At 44.8% G+C, this 14,470-nt stretch overlaps 1 pseudogene; it reads right to left on the bottom strand.

Annotated features, from left to right (window-relative positions):
* Positions 1-3,555: 3,555 nt before the first annotated feature.
* Positions 3,556-3,992, bottom strand: LOC102821364 (annotated as a pseudogene).
* Between the last annotated feature and the right edge of the window lie 10,478 nt (positions 3,993-14,470).

Genomic DNA, 14,470 nt, shown 5'->3' with positions numbered 1-14,470 from the left:
CTAACTTCAAGGTCGGCAGTTCGAAACTACCAACCGTTTAGCAGGAGAAAGATGAGGCTTTCTGCTTCTGTAAAAATTCACAGCCTCAGAACCCCTGTTCAGGGTCACTATGAGTCAGAACCAACTCCACGATACTTAACAACAATAACATCTCCCTTCCAGCCCATAAATTCCCAGAGGAAAGGGCTTTGAATCTAATTTACTTACCATGTGCCCCAACCCCTGGGATAGTGCCAGGCACACAGGAACCCAATCAACATTTGTGGAATGAATAAATACGTGAATGATTACACAGCTGGAGTAGGTGGAACTAGGTCTAGAGCCCATTTCTCTACTCAGAGGGGCCAACTCACATTCATGTCTGCTCTCATTTACCAAACTCCTTCCATGATAGAGGTTGGCATGGTGTTCAGACCTTCTTTATCCCAGCCCTGAGCGGCATCTCAAACAAACTGAACTGAAAGCAGTCCGGCTGCCGGTTGATTGTGCAAGGCAGGATGCCTTGTACTGGGTGTGTCTGAGGCTTGTACCTGATGAGACCCCCAAAGAGGAGAGGCCTCACCCTTAGGGAGGCAGGGGTGGGGCTAGCTGATAAACACCAGCTAGACAGGTTCACTTACTCCTCTGTCCTCTGGAACTTTACCACGCACCTACCAAGCTGGGCTCTTAGATGTGGAGTTGCCCTCAACCTGCGCCTAAACCTTTAGGGAGACAAAGAAACCATGCTGGTTTGTTGTATTCAGTCCCAAGTACTAGTGGTTCTGGGGGTTGAGGCTCTGTTGGGGATGGCAGGGGAAATTCCTCAAGGAGGTCAAGCTTGGACAGACAGAGGGGTTGACCAGAATGGGCATGCTAAACACAGGAGGCATTACTGTAACAGCACAGAGAGCCTAAGGGGTCTGAAAGTCTGAATGGAAGGTGCAGGCGGGGAAAGGAGAGAGGATCTGAACGCAAGTTGCAGCCAATTACAGGAGACGAGGCCCCCTGGTCTCATCTCTGGTGGCAGTGTGGAGACTGGCAGAACTTTCAAAAGGGGATAGACATGAGCAAACTAACTACTAGAAATGTGGAGACCAGGCTGGTGGGAGAGACAGGATAAATTAAAGGCTGTGGTTGTGTACTCTGACGACTATGGGGGAAGATGGAGGCACATATGAGAGATTTACATGGAAGTGGGAGGGGCATGTGAAGAATTGACATGGGAAAGGAGGACAAGGATATTATCAATGATGAATCCTAGGATTCTGGTCTGCTCAGCTTTGGGGGACAATGGGGGGTCAGGAATCCAGGAGAGAACATGAGGTGTCAGTCGTGGTCATGGATCTGGCTGGCTATTAGGGATGTGGGTGTACAGCTTGGACAAGGGTGCTGGGCTGGAGCGCTACAGCTGTCTGACATGGGCACTACCAAGGGAGACGATGAAGCAGCCAGAGACACTGAGTAGAGTGAGAAAAGAGGGTCCAAATCAGAGATGCCCTCCCTCTCTCTGCTTCCTTCAGGATCCACTTCCTGTCCTCCCACCCTATGTATGAAAGAGAGTGCCCAGGGAAGACTATAAGGAGAAGGGGAATATGCACCAGCCTTGAAAGGGTGGTAGATAGGGGTGCCAGGGAGAGAGTTTTCCATGGGGAGTACGCTTGCAGAAGTGGCATGGAAGGGCCACACTCCAGAACTGAAGGAGCCACTGTTCAGGGGTCCATTGGGAGCCTGGGAGCAAGAACTGAAAACTCATAATGACCTCCCTTCACTCTGGAATGAGACAGCCCTCAGCCCACTCCATATTGGCAAGATACTCTAGAGGGCACCCACTAACTAAAGGGCTGTTTTCCCAGAGTCCATCTGGTTTAACCCAGGAAGCTGGAATTTAATCTCCACTTTCAGTTCTCTCTGTTGTTGTTAAGTGCTGTCAAGTCGGTTCCAACCCATAGCGAGACTGTATAGGGTTTCCAAGGAACAGCTGTTGAGCTTGAACTGCTGACTTTGCAGTTCAAACAACTTTACAGTCTGGTGGATTAACCCACAGCACCCCATCAGGACTCCCGGTTCTTCCTGGGACACCATTAAATACAACTTCCACAGTGGAGTCCCCGGGGACTGAGCACTGAGTGACAGGGAGTGAAAAACGCATGTCCAGAAATAGGAGCCTTGAACTGGCCACCATTTCCCATTCCCTGCCCTTTTTTGATATTGAAAAGGGAAGCCTACTCCCCTTCTCATCTTCCTCTTTTTTTCATTGTGTAGGTTGTATATCATCTGGGTCCAGCCAATGCAATGTGATCCTCAGGACTTGGTCACGAGCTCACAGCCCCTTTCCTGGTTCAGGTGAAGCTCTTGGAACCCAGCTTGCTTCCAGATCCCTCCCTCTACCCAGTTCCCAGTGCATCCCCACCCTTTGCCTCACCTCCCCATTCCAGTCCAGTCCTGTGACCTGCGCCCTGCACTCCCTGAGAAAGACCCAGCAACTGCTGTTGTTATGTCGACAAGTCGGTTCCAATTCACAATGACCCTGTATAGGGTTTCTACGAAGTGTCTGGTGGGTCTGAACTGCTGACTTTGCGGTTAGCAGTCCAGTGCTGATCCTATAGTACCACACCCAGACTCCAGTGGCCAAGCAGAGAGGCAGTTGATATTCCATAAATCCAGCAGGCAAGATCAGTTTATCTAGAAGCAGTGATGCCAGAGATGGAGGCAGAGATGATGATATGGAGATATGGAGCAGCTGGGGACTTTAGACCCAGAGTGGGAGAGGGGCTGTGTGCTGATGACCGGGGGGCAGGCTTGAAGGGTATACCCTTTGATTGGTTAATGATGCATGGAGGGGATTGTAACTATGGCAATGAAACGATATACGATAGGATGAATGTAAAACTAATGTTCTCCCATGTAAACTATCACATAATTCACAATAAAACATTTTAAAAAAAGATCAGTTTAATCTCCTAGTATCCCTTTGGTTTTTCTAATGATGATGACATTGTCAAGTGGCCAACTGCTGGTGGTGCATGTTGTCCCACAGGCCTATGTCCAGTGGACCTCAAATGTCAGCAGGTGGCCCCATTCCCTTTGGGACCCTTGTTTCTGACATTCCTTCTCTCTGCCCTAAGCCTATATGGGGTGGGAGGAGTGACCCACGCTTCGATTCTGGCCAATGACACCTGTCCATTGAGTGGAAATAATTGCAGTAATCAATAAGCCTCCATTTTTGGTCCCCAATGGGAGTGGAGAAGTGAAGGAGACAGACAACACCGAGTCGGCACTAATGGGCCAGCCATTTTGAAAGTCCAGAATTGAGAATGAGCCCCTTGTCCTTCTGAGGCATCCCAGCACATTCTTTACCAACAGAGAAAGTAGAAGGTGAGAGTCCAGTAAGGAATGCCATATCTCAGCCCAGAGGTGGGGTGTTCATGAGATGCCCCCTGCAGCCTGCTGAGCCCAAATCATCCAGTGTCTTCCTACATGGAGTGTACCCAGGACACACCTTGACCAATAGAGTTTAGGGATTTTTTTGTTTGTTTGTTTATTATAAAGGAGAACCCTCTCCGTTGTGGTGGCTTATCAGTAGGCTGTCTGATAGCAAGCAGAGACACTTGGGCCCCCAGACTTTTTGGATTTGCAGCCACGGGGATCAGCGACCAGCAGGGTCCGATCGTATTGGACGAGGATGTCTTTGATCACTTTCTTGGAAGCCTCATCCACATATTTCTGGTAATAGGCAACCAAGGCTTTGGAGATGAACTGGCGGAGTGCATAAATCTGGGCCACGTGGCCACCACCTTTCACACGAACACAGATGTCTACACCAGCGAACCACTCTTTGCCCAGAGGAGAACAGGTTCTAGTAGCTTGTATTGCAACATACGTGGCTCCATCATCTCCAAGGATTGACGGTTCACTTTGATGAGGCCATTGTCCTGTTTGCAGTGCATCACAGCTGTGGCAGTTTTCTTGCCTCCAAAGACTTGCATGGACTGCAATGGACCCTTGGACGGCATGGCTGATGGTTTAGACGAGAGGTCCATACCTCCAAGTTTAGGGATTTTAAAAGGCTAATGCAGGGGCTGGAGGTACAGAACCAGCTAGCCTTCATCCTGTTTTCTCCAGACACTCAGTCCTCAGCCCATGGCCTCCTTCTTAAAGGTTCCAGCAGCAGAATTCAAACACTGGAGGTCCCCATCCCAACCAGCTATCTATACCTCCTTCTCTCAGACATAGAGGAGAGCACAGGAGAGTCCCTCTCTCAGCCAAAGTCACCTCTTTGTCACCACCAGACTGATACCAGGTACCATGGGCTCCACAGGACTTTGTACTGGGGTAAAAGAAGAGTCGACACAGGAAATCCTCAGTGGTTTAGACTGAGATCAAATGAACTGATTTGTGTCATGACTTTCCTCTGGTCCATGAGATCTGTGGTTTTCAAACTCTGCAGCTAGAGCCCATGTGATTGATGAGAGGAGAATGAGGGCAATAGCAGCTCTGGTCTTTTCAGTTCTGACTGGGCTTATCCTAAGACTGCATTTGTAAAATGAGCCCACACTGAGGAACGTTTGTCACCCCTGGGCTAGGTGATCTCTGTGTCCTTCCTGACTTGACCATTTTAAGTGTGGGCAGGCCTCCATGTATTAGAGGAGGGCCCAGCTGCTGACAGAGAGAGAAAGGGTGGGCCAAAGGCCTCACAGAGGCATCCAGCCCTCCAAACTCAGGATGAGTCCAGTTCTGGACACATTAATACTTATGCCCTAGATACAGAGGGACGAGGTTGGCCATGGCCAGTGGGCTCAAGAGAGTCTCGACAGACCCAGATGTGGATGTGCACACAGTTCACTCTTATATGAGGAAACTTCAAAAAGTGCATGGGACAATTTTCATCATGTCTAGATGGGTCTGGTGAAAGGAGATGGGGATAGGATTCTTCTGATTTTATAGTGAGTAATTTTTGTCATGACTAATTGCTATTGTCACAATTGTAAAGGTATAAAATGTGTAATAAAAGAGAGGAGTAGTTAACCTTATATTCCAGGAACAGAGGACCCTAGGACCAGCAAGAAGGAAGAGCATGAGCAGAACGTGGGACCCTAACCAGAGAAGCAACGATAGCAGAGTTGGAGGCAGAGGGGATGTCATGGAGAGATAGAGCATCTGACTCTAGACTCATGGAAGGGGAAGGCTCTGTGCTGATGGGCAGGGGGCTGGTTTGCAAAATGTGTCCTTTGGTTATTTAGATGCTTATATATATTCCTGTGTGTTCTGTGTACATCCAAAAAAGGGACTGTAATCATTACAATGAAACAAGAAACGATTCATTGAGTGCAAAACTTATGCTCTGTCATGTATACTGTCACTCAATTCACAATAAATGCCTTTAAAAAAAGTTCATAGGAAAATGGAATTAAAAGATCTTAAAAATTTCCACCAACTTTTTGACGTTCCCTCTCATGCCTAGGGGCAAGTCCACACCAGTCCACACTGTCCAAACACACTGTGCAGCCCCATCTACATGGGGAGACTCTAACTAGAGAAATTTCCTTCTCCTGCCTCTGAACCCCATGTCCTCCCACCTGCCTCCTCTTTGGAACCTTCACATTGACCCAGCAGAGGCCTGTGTGGAGATGGAGAGACTGTCTCTGTCTTTTCAAATATTTGGGGCTTGCTAAAAACCAATCCATTTTTTTTTTTTTAAAGTGTGTATAATTTGAGGGCAATTTGATCCATATGTTTCTGATTCTCATGCACTTAAATCATCAAAATATTGATTTTTAAGAGCCATTTGATGTCTCAGGAACCTTTTTAATAAGCTTTTAAAGCTCTTTAAACCCAGAGCCTGGAGCCAGGGCCCGGACTCAGGCTGCTCCCCAAGCTGGCTGCATTCCCCTCACCCTCACCCCTGGCAGGTTTATTGGAGCTGAGTCCCCCTCCTCCTCTTCAGGCCTCACCTCTGCCTGGCCTCTGCCTCCCCAGAATTACCTGGAGGTCCCAACGCCAGCCTCCTTTTGTCCTGAAAGAAGGACCCATCCTTTTCTCTGATGCTTTTGAAAGCATCCTTAAGATACAAACCAAGAGGAGAAAACACTTGTCTGATTTTTACTTTTTTAAAGGTGGAATCATATCTTGTTGCATAAATATACTGTAACTCATTTAGCCAATCCAACTGTGGGACATTTAGATGCTTTCCCATTGTATATCACTACACACAATTTTCATTGTTTCCTCTGGATGCATTGCTACAACTAGAAATATTGGGTAAAAAAGAATAAACACCTTTAAGGCTCTGGTCTCCCACGCTGGACTCTTGAGACTAACTCGCATTTTACTCAAATGATGCAATTTAATTTGAGTATATAGAAGCTCTCTATCATAACAGTTAAAGGAGTTCTGGTAGCGTAGTGGTTACAAATCGGGCTGTGAACCTTAAGGTCAGCAGTTCGAAACTATCAGCTGCTCCGCAGGAGAAAGATGAGGCTTTCTGCTCCTGTAAAGATTTACAGCCTTGGAAACCCTGTGCAGGGTCACTATGAGTTGTAACCGACTCGACGGCACTTAACAATAACAACATCATAACAGTTAAGAGTTGATTCTAGAACACAAACGCCTAGGCTGAAAGCCTGGTTCTGTCACTTATTAACAGGGAAAGTTACTTAGTTCTTTCTATGTGTTTTCCCACTGTTATATATTGAATTGAGTCTCCAAAAAAATATGTTGAAGTTCTAACCCCTAGTACCTGTGAATGTGGCCTTGTTTAGAAATGAGGTCTTTTAAGATGGAGTAGGTGTCCTCGTGTGGCACTGTAGGATCAACACTGGACTGCCAACCACAATATGGCAGTTCAAACCCACCAGCCCCAAGTCAGAAACCCTACAGGGTCTCTGTGACAATAACAAGATGGAGTAGGGTGGGTTCTAAAATCACCTGAGTCCTGTCTTATAAAAGAGGAAAACAGACAAAAGAATAATGGCCACACGATGCCATTTGCAGCTGCAATCCAAGGAATGCCCAGGGTTGCCAGGAGACACCAGAAGCTGACAGAGAGGCATGGACCAGTCCCTTTCTCAGAGCCTCAGAAGGAACCAACACAGTTAATACCCAGATTTGGACTTCCAGCCTCCAGAACTGAGACAATATATTTCTATTCTTTTAAACTATCCAATTTGTGATATTTTGCTATAGCAGACCCAGGGAACTAAAACACCCAAATGTAACCCAGGGATAATAATAGCACCTACCACCTATGTTTGTATGTGTTTATGGAAACAGTAGTCAAGAAATCAAATGACCTACTGAATTAGGCAAATCTACCACACAAGACCTCTTCAAAGTGTTCAAGAGCAAAGATGTCCGTTTGAAGACTAAAGAACATCTGACCCAAGCCATGGTATTTTCAATAGCCTCATATGATGTGCAAGTTGGACAATGGCTAAGGAGGACCACAGAATTGATGTATGAGTTACAATGTTGAAAATGCATCTGGGTTATATATTAAAAGCACCATAGACTGCCAGAAGAACAAATCTGTCTTGGAAGAAGTATAACCAGAATGCTCTTTAGAAAGCATAGTTGATACTTGGCATCAAGTACTTTGACATGTTATCAGGAGGTACAAGTCCCTGGAGAAGAACATCATGCTTGGTAACTGGGGAGTCCACAAAAAAGAGGAAGGCCCTCCACAGGATGGATTAGCACAGTGGCAGCAGCAATGGGCTCAAGAGTAATAACAACTGTGAGGATGGCACAGGACCGGGCAGTGTTTTGTTCTGTTGTGCACAGGGTCACTGTGATTTGGAATAGACTCACTGGCACCTAATACCACCACCACCACTACGAACATTTATGGTGGAGATTAAATGACCTCATCTATATAAACTTAAAACTACATAGAACTGTTCCTGGCACACAGTTGTTGCAGTTATTGAGTGCCATCAAGCTAATTCTAACCACAGTGACCCCTGATGACAGTGTAGAACTGTCCCATAGGCTTTTGTTAGCTGGTACCCTTCCAGGAGCAGATCACCAGGTCTTTTTCTCATGGAACCAATGGTGGTTTTCAAACTGTGATCTTTCACTTAGCAGTAGAGCACTTAACTTTTGAGCCACCAGGGCTCCTTGGCACACAGCTCTGTTGTTGTTCTTGTTGAGTGCCTTCGAGTTGGTTCCAACTCATAATGACCCTGTCTAGGGTTTCCACAGAGCAGCTCGTGTGTTTGAACTGCTGACTTTGTAAGTGCTCCATAAAGGTTGGTTGGTATTGCTATCCTTTATGTTCTTTCCCCTCTTTATTTGAACAACTTCTGCCCATAGGCCAAGCTCCAATGCAAATGTCATGCTCCTGATTATGTGTTTCCACACCTCCTCATTTTGATTCACTCACTACACATGCTACAACTTGTCTTTATATTTACTGTCTGTCTTCCCTGCTAAGCTATTAACTCCAATAGGGCACAGTAAAGGTTTATCTACTTCCCAGAACAGTGCCAGAGTCCTGGCGTGGTGCTGTAAGATAAGAACTGGACAGGTAGCCACAAAGTTGGCATTTCAAACCCACCAGCAGCTCTTGGGCTCTTAGGGTCATGGTGAGTCGGAACTGACTTGATAGTACACACAACAATAACAACAGATCAGTGCCAAGCGCACTGCAGCCACTCAAGAAACACATGTTGAATTGAAATGACCTAAATTGGATGACCTGCTTTGGCTATGGATGACTTTTGATTATTTCCAAAGATTCTATTCACCCACAAAGGGTAGAGATTTGCCCTGAAGGTAATCAAAAGAAGGTGTTCAAAAGGCTTAAAAGGCAAATCCCCAAGATAAATCCCAAAACATTTAAAGAAATGGCAGTGGCACTGATGCCACCTTCATGACCAGTCTAGGTGGGATGAGTATCATTTGGATAGAGAGCTTCTGCTGCGACCAATCATGAGCCAGTCTGAAGAGCCTACTCTTATTTCATTGTTTATCTCTAATTTGTTCTTTTACTTTCAAATGCTTTCTCCCTGCTTTTGTTATTTTTCTACTGGGAAGGACTGTGTCTCCTTCATCTGGGATTTTGTACTAGACACTCTCCTTGGCAAGTATTTGGCAAATGAGGACATGAACAGTGTTTCCTCTTGTCTTAAGGTGGGAGCCTTGGAGCACAGCCTCATTTCTGAAGATGTCACAGTGCCTCCACTGTACCTCTCTGGAAAAGCCCACCACTGGCCACCCTGCCATCACAGAGCAGTATGGGGGTGGGTGCCATTGTTATTTCTGCCCATTGATCCTCTACAAGCAGACTAGCATCTGGACACTGGCCCCGTGTTCTAGGCAGAGAGGGTCCCTCAGTTCTTTCCTGTCTTCGCCCCATACTTACAAGGGGACCCAGTTCTGCCCAAACAAGTCCCATCTCAATCCCAATCAATTCAATTCAATCTCAACAATACTGGCATTATGTCCAGCAGGACCCAGGGAGCTGGGCAGATAGATACATAAAACAGACTGTTACTAGCACAGAGTGAGAAGTGTTTTAGGAATTACAGAGTGACGCCCCAACCCAGAACACAGTGACTCCTCATTCTTTGACCTTCTGTAACATTTTCTAGCCACATGGTTCATCCATGTGGTTCATCATTGAAAAGATCATATACTGTTATCTATTATGACTTAGTTGTTCATGTGTGTGAGTGTGTGTGTGTGTTAATACAGTTTCTGGATTGTAACAATTATATAGTGAATTTCTTCTGCCTTTTCCATAGATCTCACACAGAGCTAAGCACAACGCCGCTACTCAAGACACACATGAATGAGTGAATGAATAAAAGAACAAACAAATGAGTCAACAGCAAATATTAAATTCCACCCATCCTGAGGATGAGAAGAGAGTTAGACTGGGAGTTAGGAGGCCTATATTTGAATTGTGCTAGGTTCTCCTTCCTGGTTGTGTGACATGAACAAGTCATGCTCCCTCTCTGTTCCTCCTGTCTATCCCTGTATAGAGAAGGAGTCCACCTAGAAAATATGAGGTTCCTTTCAGTTTTCACAGACACTCTAATCTCTCTTTCCCAAAAGGGCTCAGCCCCAGTTGCCAGCACCCTCAGTTACTCCAGAAACAAAACTCAACACACTCCTAAAGGCCCCAAATCCAGTTTGGGGAGGGTTGCTTGCTCACCTGTCTCATGTAGCTCAGGGATGTTTTGTCTAAATTCTCCAGGAACAGAGAAAAGGCACAGAGACTTGTGCAAAAGCCCAGTGGGGCAGGTCTCTCTGCAGACAAGGACTAATTGTGTCTCTGTAGATCGCCTGCTAGCCGACTCTATTACCTGGGAACTGACTTCAGCATCCTAGGGTTGAGCCTTCCCAGTATGTTTCCATGTCCTTGTGCCATCCTTGCTGGGGTACATCTTTGCAAAGCAGAATAGATCCCAAAAGAACCTACCCAATTTTGATCCAGGATAGTTTTGAAATGGATTCCTCTTGACTCCCAGCCCTGAGTCGCCTCTGCCAGATCCTAAAAAACAAAACAATAAGGCTACTGTCACTGAGTGGATTACACCTCTCAGCCACCCTGGATAGGGTTTCTGAGGCTGTAAATATTTATGGGAGCTGAAGGTATAATATTTCTATGGTGAGTTTGAACTGCCAAACTTGTGGTTAGCAGTCCTGTGCTTGTCCTACCAGGGTTCCTGCCAGACCCTCACTCAAGACTAAAAAAGGACCAATCAGGAGCGGGGACAATCTCAGAGTCCCAGCTCCCCTTCCTCCAGTCCAGGACTTTCTCAGGCCCTGAGGGAGCTGCTGGGAATGGATTCGTGGGTTGACCCTTCGAGGATTATTTGTAATAGAATGGTCACTTAGGGGTCAGCAAGCCTGGGAAGGCTGAGTCTCACAGAGAAGAGACAGGCGGTAGGGGGTGTGTCTCTCTTTGTGTGAAGGACCTGTGTGCCCAGGAAAACAGGTTTGATGTCTCTTCAAATGGCCTTTCCCTCCACCTCATAAATCTGCTTTGGACTATGTGGGGCCATTTCTATCAGACACAGAAGGTAAGCTTTATGTAGAGAGTGGATGACATGTTTGAGCAATTTCAGAAATTTTTTTAATCTAAGATTTTAAAGTCCTTATGTTCTAAAACAGGGGAAACACTGATATTTCAACATGCAAATGGAGCAGTCTTTTGCTTTTGAAAAGAAATTATTGAAGTTCATAACCAATTAAGGTTATTGCAGGAAGCTCATATTTACCAAAGTTGATCCTGACTCATTTTTACTATAAAAATATCATTTTATGCCTTTTGTCTCTATACACACACACACCCACACACACACACACACACCTGCTCTGTGACCCTAGATAAAGTTCTTAATATCTCTGGGCCTCAGTTTATAAATCTATGTAATAAGAGGTTGGATAAGTATTTCCAAAGTTCCTTTCAGTTCTTTAATTCTATAAAATCAAGGGCAAATTCTGAACACGCAAATTTACTGTAGCAGCAAGTTAAAGGGGCTGTATAGAAAGGAGACATAGCAAGGACTCCTGGTGCGGCACTATAGGATAAACACTAAACTGCTAGCCGCAAGGTTGGTCTAAAAGTTGGCAGTTTAAATCCACCAGCTGCTCCTTGGAAATCCTATACGGGTCATTATGAATCAGAATGGACTCATCAACATTTCACAACAATAAAAATCAAGGAAATCATTTAGCCCTGGGCATTTCTCAGGGCCCACCCAGCCATGGGCCAGTGACGGAGCTAAGATGAGTGAACTAATGAGAAAGTCCAAACACACTGCTCAGACACTCAGGGAACACCTCTGTGTGGGCCATGAGAGAGCACCGCATCTGTCTTGTTCATTGTTGTATCCCTGTCACTTAGTAGAGACCCAAGACGGTTGTTGAGGAAGTGACTTAAGTTATTAATTAATGCATGCATACCTTGTCTGTTTCAAGATCCAACTATCTCTTGTCCAAAGAACATTCCTTCTCCCTTTCTCTCTCTCTCTCTTCTAACAAAGTTATTTTTTTCAGTCCTTTCTATAGCAGATCTTGATAAATGTATAAGGTATGAAAACAGATCCAAGATAACTCCCGTGGAAAGCTTCCTCCCCCAAACAATAACTTTGATGATAAAAACAAACAGTTCTATTGACTTAACTGCAACCAGGGAGAACTCCATACAGATAATCCTGAAACGATGTCTCATTAGAAATGAGGCTAAGGTTTTTATTGTTCTAGGGGACAGTGTATATCAGAAGCAGTGCAAATATTTGTACTGATTATTTTCTTAAGGCAAAAGGCAATTTAAGTGTGGCAAGTTAACGAGGGAACAATAAAGTGTTATGAGAATCACAGACATCCTGTGATTGATGGTGGTGGTTGTTTTAGCTCTTTTCCTTGACTTCTTCCTTTTGGGCCATCCTCTGGCAAAACAAAAGGGTCAGCCACAAAAGCAGCCTCATTCCAGGTCTACATCACTGTCAGGATCTCTAGGTGATATAATCTCAGGAACAACTGTTGGAAATTGAACTAAGACCTGGCCTCCTTGTTCCTTTGCTCAGTGCTGAATTGCTGGTTCCTATGATGTGATAGTACCTGTGTGACCACTTTCAAGACTCTGGAAAATCTGAAGTTGGCAGCTGCTACTCATAAGGAGATGGGAATCAGGATGATGATGAGACTCATCCCAAATTACTGAACTCAGGCAAAAACCAAATCCATCCTGGAGTCTGGTTTTTTCTTCTTAGAAGGAAACGTGGCTATTTCTTTCATATTAGTGACATGTTGTTATACGCAGTCAGTATTTATCCAAGTGCAACACAAAAGGTTGACAATGGCACAGACAACACCCTGACTAGCTAATAGAAAATCTAAACCTATTTGGCTGTTCATCTGTAGTTGGACCAAAGAGTCTAGACTTGTCTGTTGTGCTTCAAAAGTTCTGGAAGGTGATTTATACCTTCAGCTAAGATTACTAATGCATTTCTATCACCTGTTTCTAATTGCATAGGACCCACTGCGGAAATCACCATTTGACTCATGCATTTAAAAAGTGAATTAATATTTCCTCCGGATAATTTTCTAGAATAGTCTATGATGGTTTCATTTTGTAAGTTCCTGGACACATGCTTCAATGAGACATAGTACACCAGGAGTATTGGAATCTTAAATGCCTTAAAATTTCTACCAAATGAAGGTTTACCATCTACATTACAACATAGTAACTGGTGGGGAACCAACTGTGCTCAAGATGTAGGTACTCCTTGTTGTTGTTGTTGCTGTTAGGTGCCATCGAGTTGGTACCGACCCATAGCAACCCTAAGCACAACAGAACAAAACACTGCCCGATCCTGGGCCAACCTCACAAATGTTACCATGTTTGAGTCCATTGATGCTGCCACTATGCCTATATATCTCACTGGGGGTCTTCCTCTTTTTATCTGACCCTCCACCTTACCAAACATGATATCCTTTTCCAGTGCCTGGTCCCTCCTGACAATATATCTGAAGTATGAGAGATGAACTTTGACCATCCTGGCCTCCGAGAAACACTCTGGCTGCACTTCTTCCAACACAGATCTGTTGGTTCTTTTGGCAGCCCGTGGCACTTTCAATATTCTCCTCCAATACCATAACTCAAAAGCATCAATTATTCTACGGTCCTCCTTATTCACTGTCCAGCTTTCGCATACATATGAGGTTATTGAAAATTCCATGGCTTGGGTCAGGCGCACCTTTGTTGTGTTGAAGAGGTACTACTTAGGATGATAGAAAAGCAGTTTCTGTTCCAGAGTGGAGTTGAGTGACTCCTGTAAAATTGGAAATTATTGCAGAAAATATATCCCAGTATTTGTTCCTGTCCCTGTTGTATACCAGGTTCCCAAGGACAGTGTTAAAATCATTTTTGCAGAAGCATTTTGCCATAAGGGTCTAATTTTTTACATGACTAGGGTTTAAGATTGGAGTCCTGGCGTGGCGCTGAAGGATGATGCAGATGGGAAAAGATACTGATAGGACGACATGATTCAGCTGTGGATGTTTGCAGAGTTGATTGTAATTGTAAAAACTTGGAATTCTAATCTGCATATAAAATGAATCATCTCAGAAGCAAGAGAGGGAATCTCACTACCATCGAAGAAAGAGGGGCCAGAAGTAGAGTGTGTCTTTTGGATACCAAGACACTGGACTGCAAAGTCAGTTTGAACCACAAGGTCGGCAGTTCAAACTCACCAGCCCCTCCTCAGAAACCCTATACAGGCTTGCTATGAGTTGGAACCAATTCAAGAGCACTTAACAAGAACACAACAACAGGGTTAAGATTAATATATGGAATATTTTGGATACCAAAAAAGTCCAACAGAAGGAAAATAATCCTCTGAAACTTTTAGGAGAATAGTGATTCTATGTGTATCCAAAGGATCAGGAGAAGGCTGAAAAAAGCAGCAGGTAGTTTGTATTGCAATATTCTGTGAGGATCTAATGATAGAGTTAGATAATTTCCTGGCATCTTCTTTGG

Source organism: Chrysochloris asiatica, unplaced genomic scaffold, assembly GCF_000296735.1.
Source record: "Chrysochloris asiatica unplaced genomic scaffold, ChrAsi1.0 scaffold00024, whole genome shotgun sequence".
In the NCBI taxonomy this organism is placed as follows: Eukaryota; Metazoa; Chordata; class Mammalia; order Afrosoricida; family Chrysochloridae; genus Chrysochloris; species Chrysochloris asiatica.
This window is presented reverse-complemented; position numbering and strand designations above follow the sequence as displayed.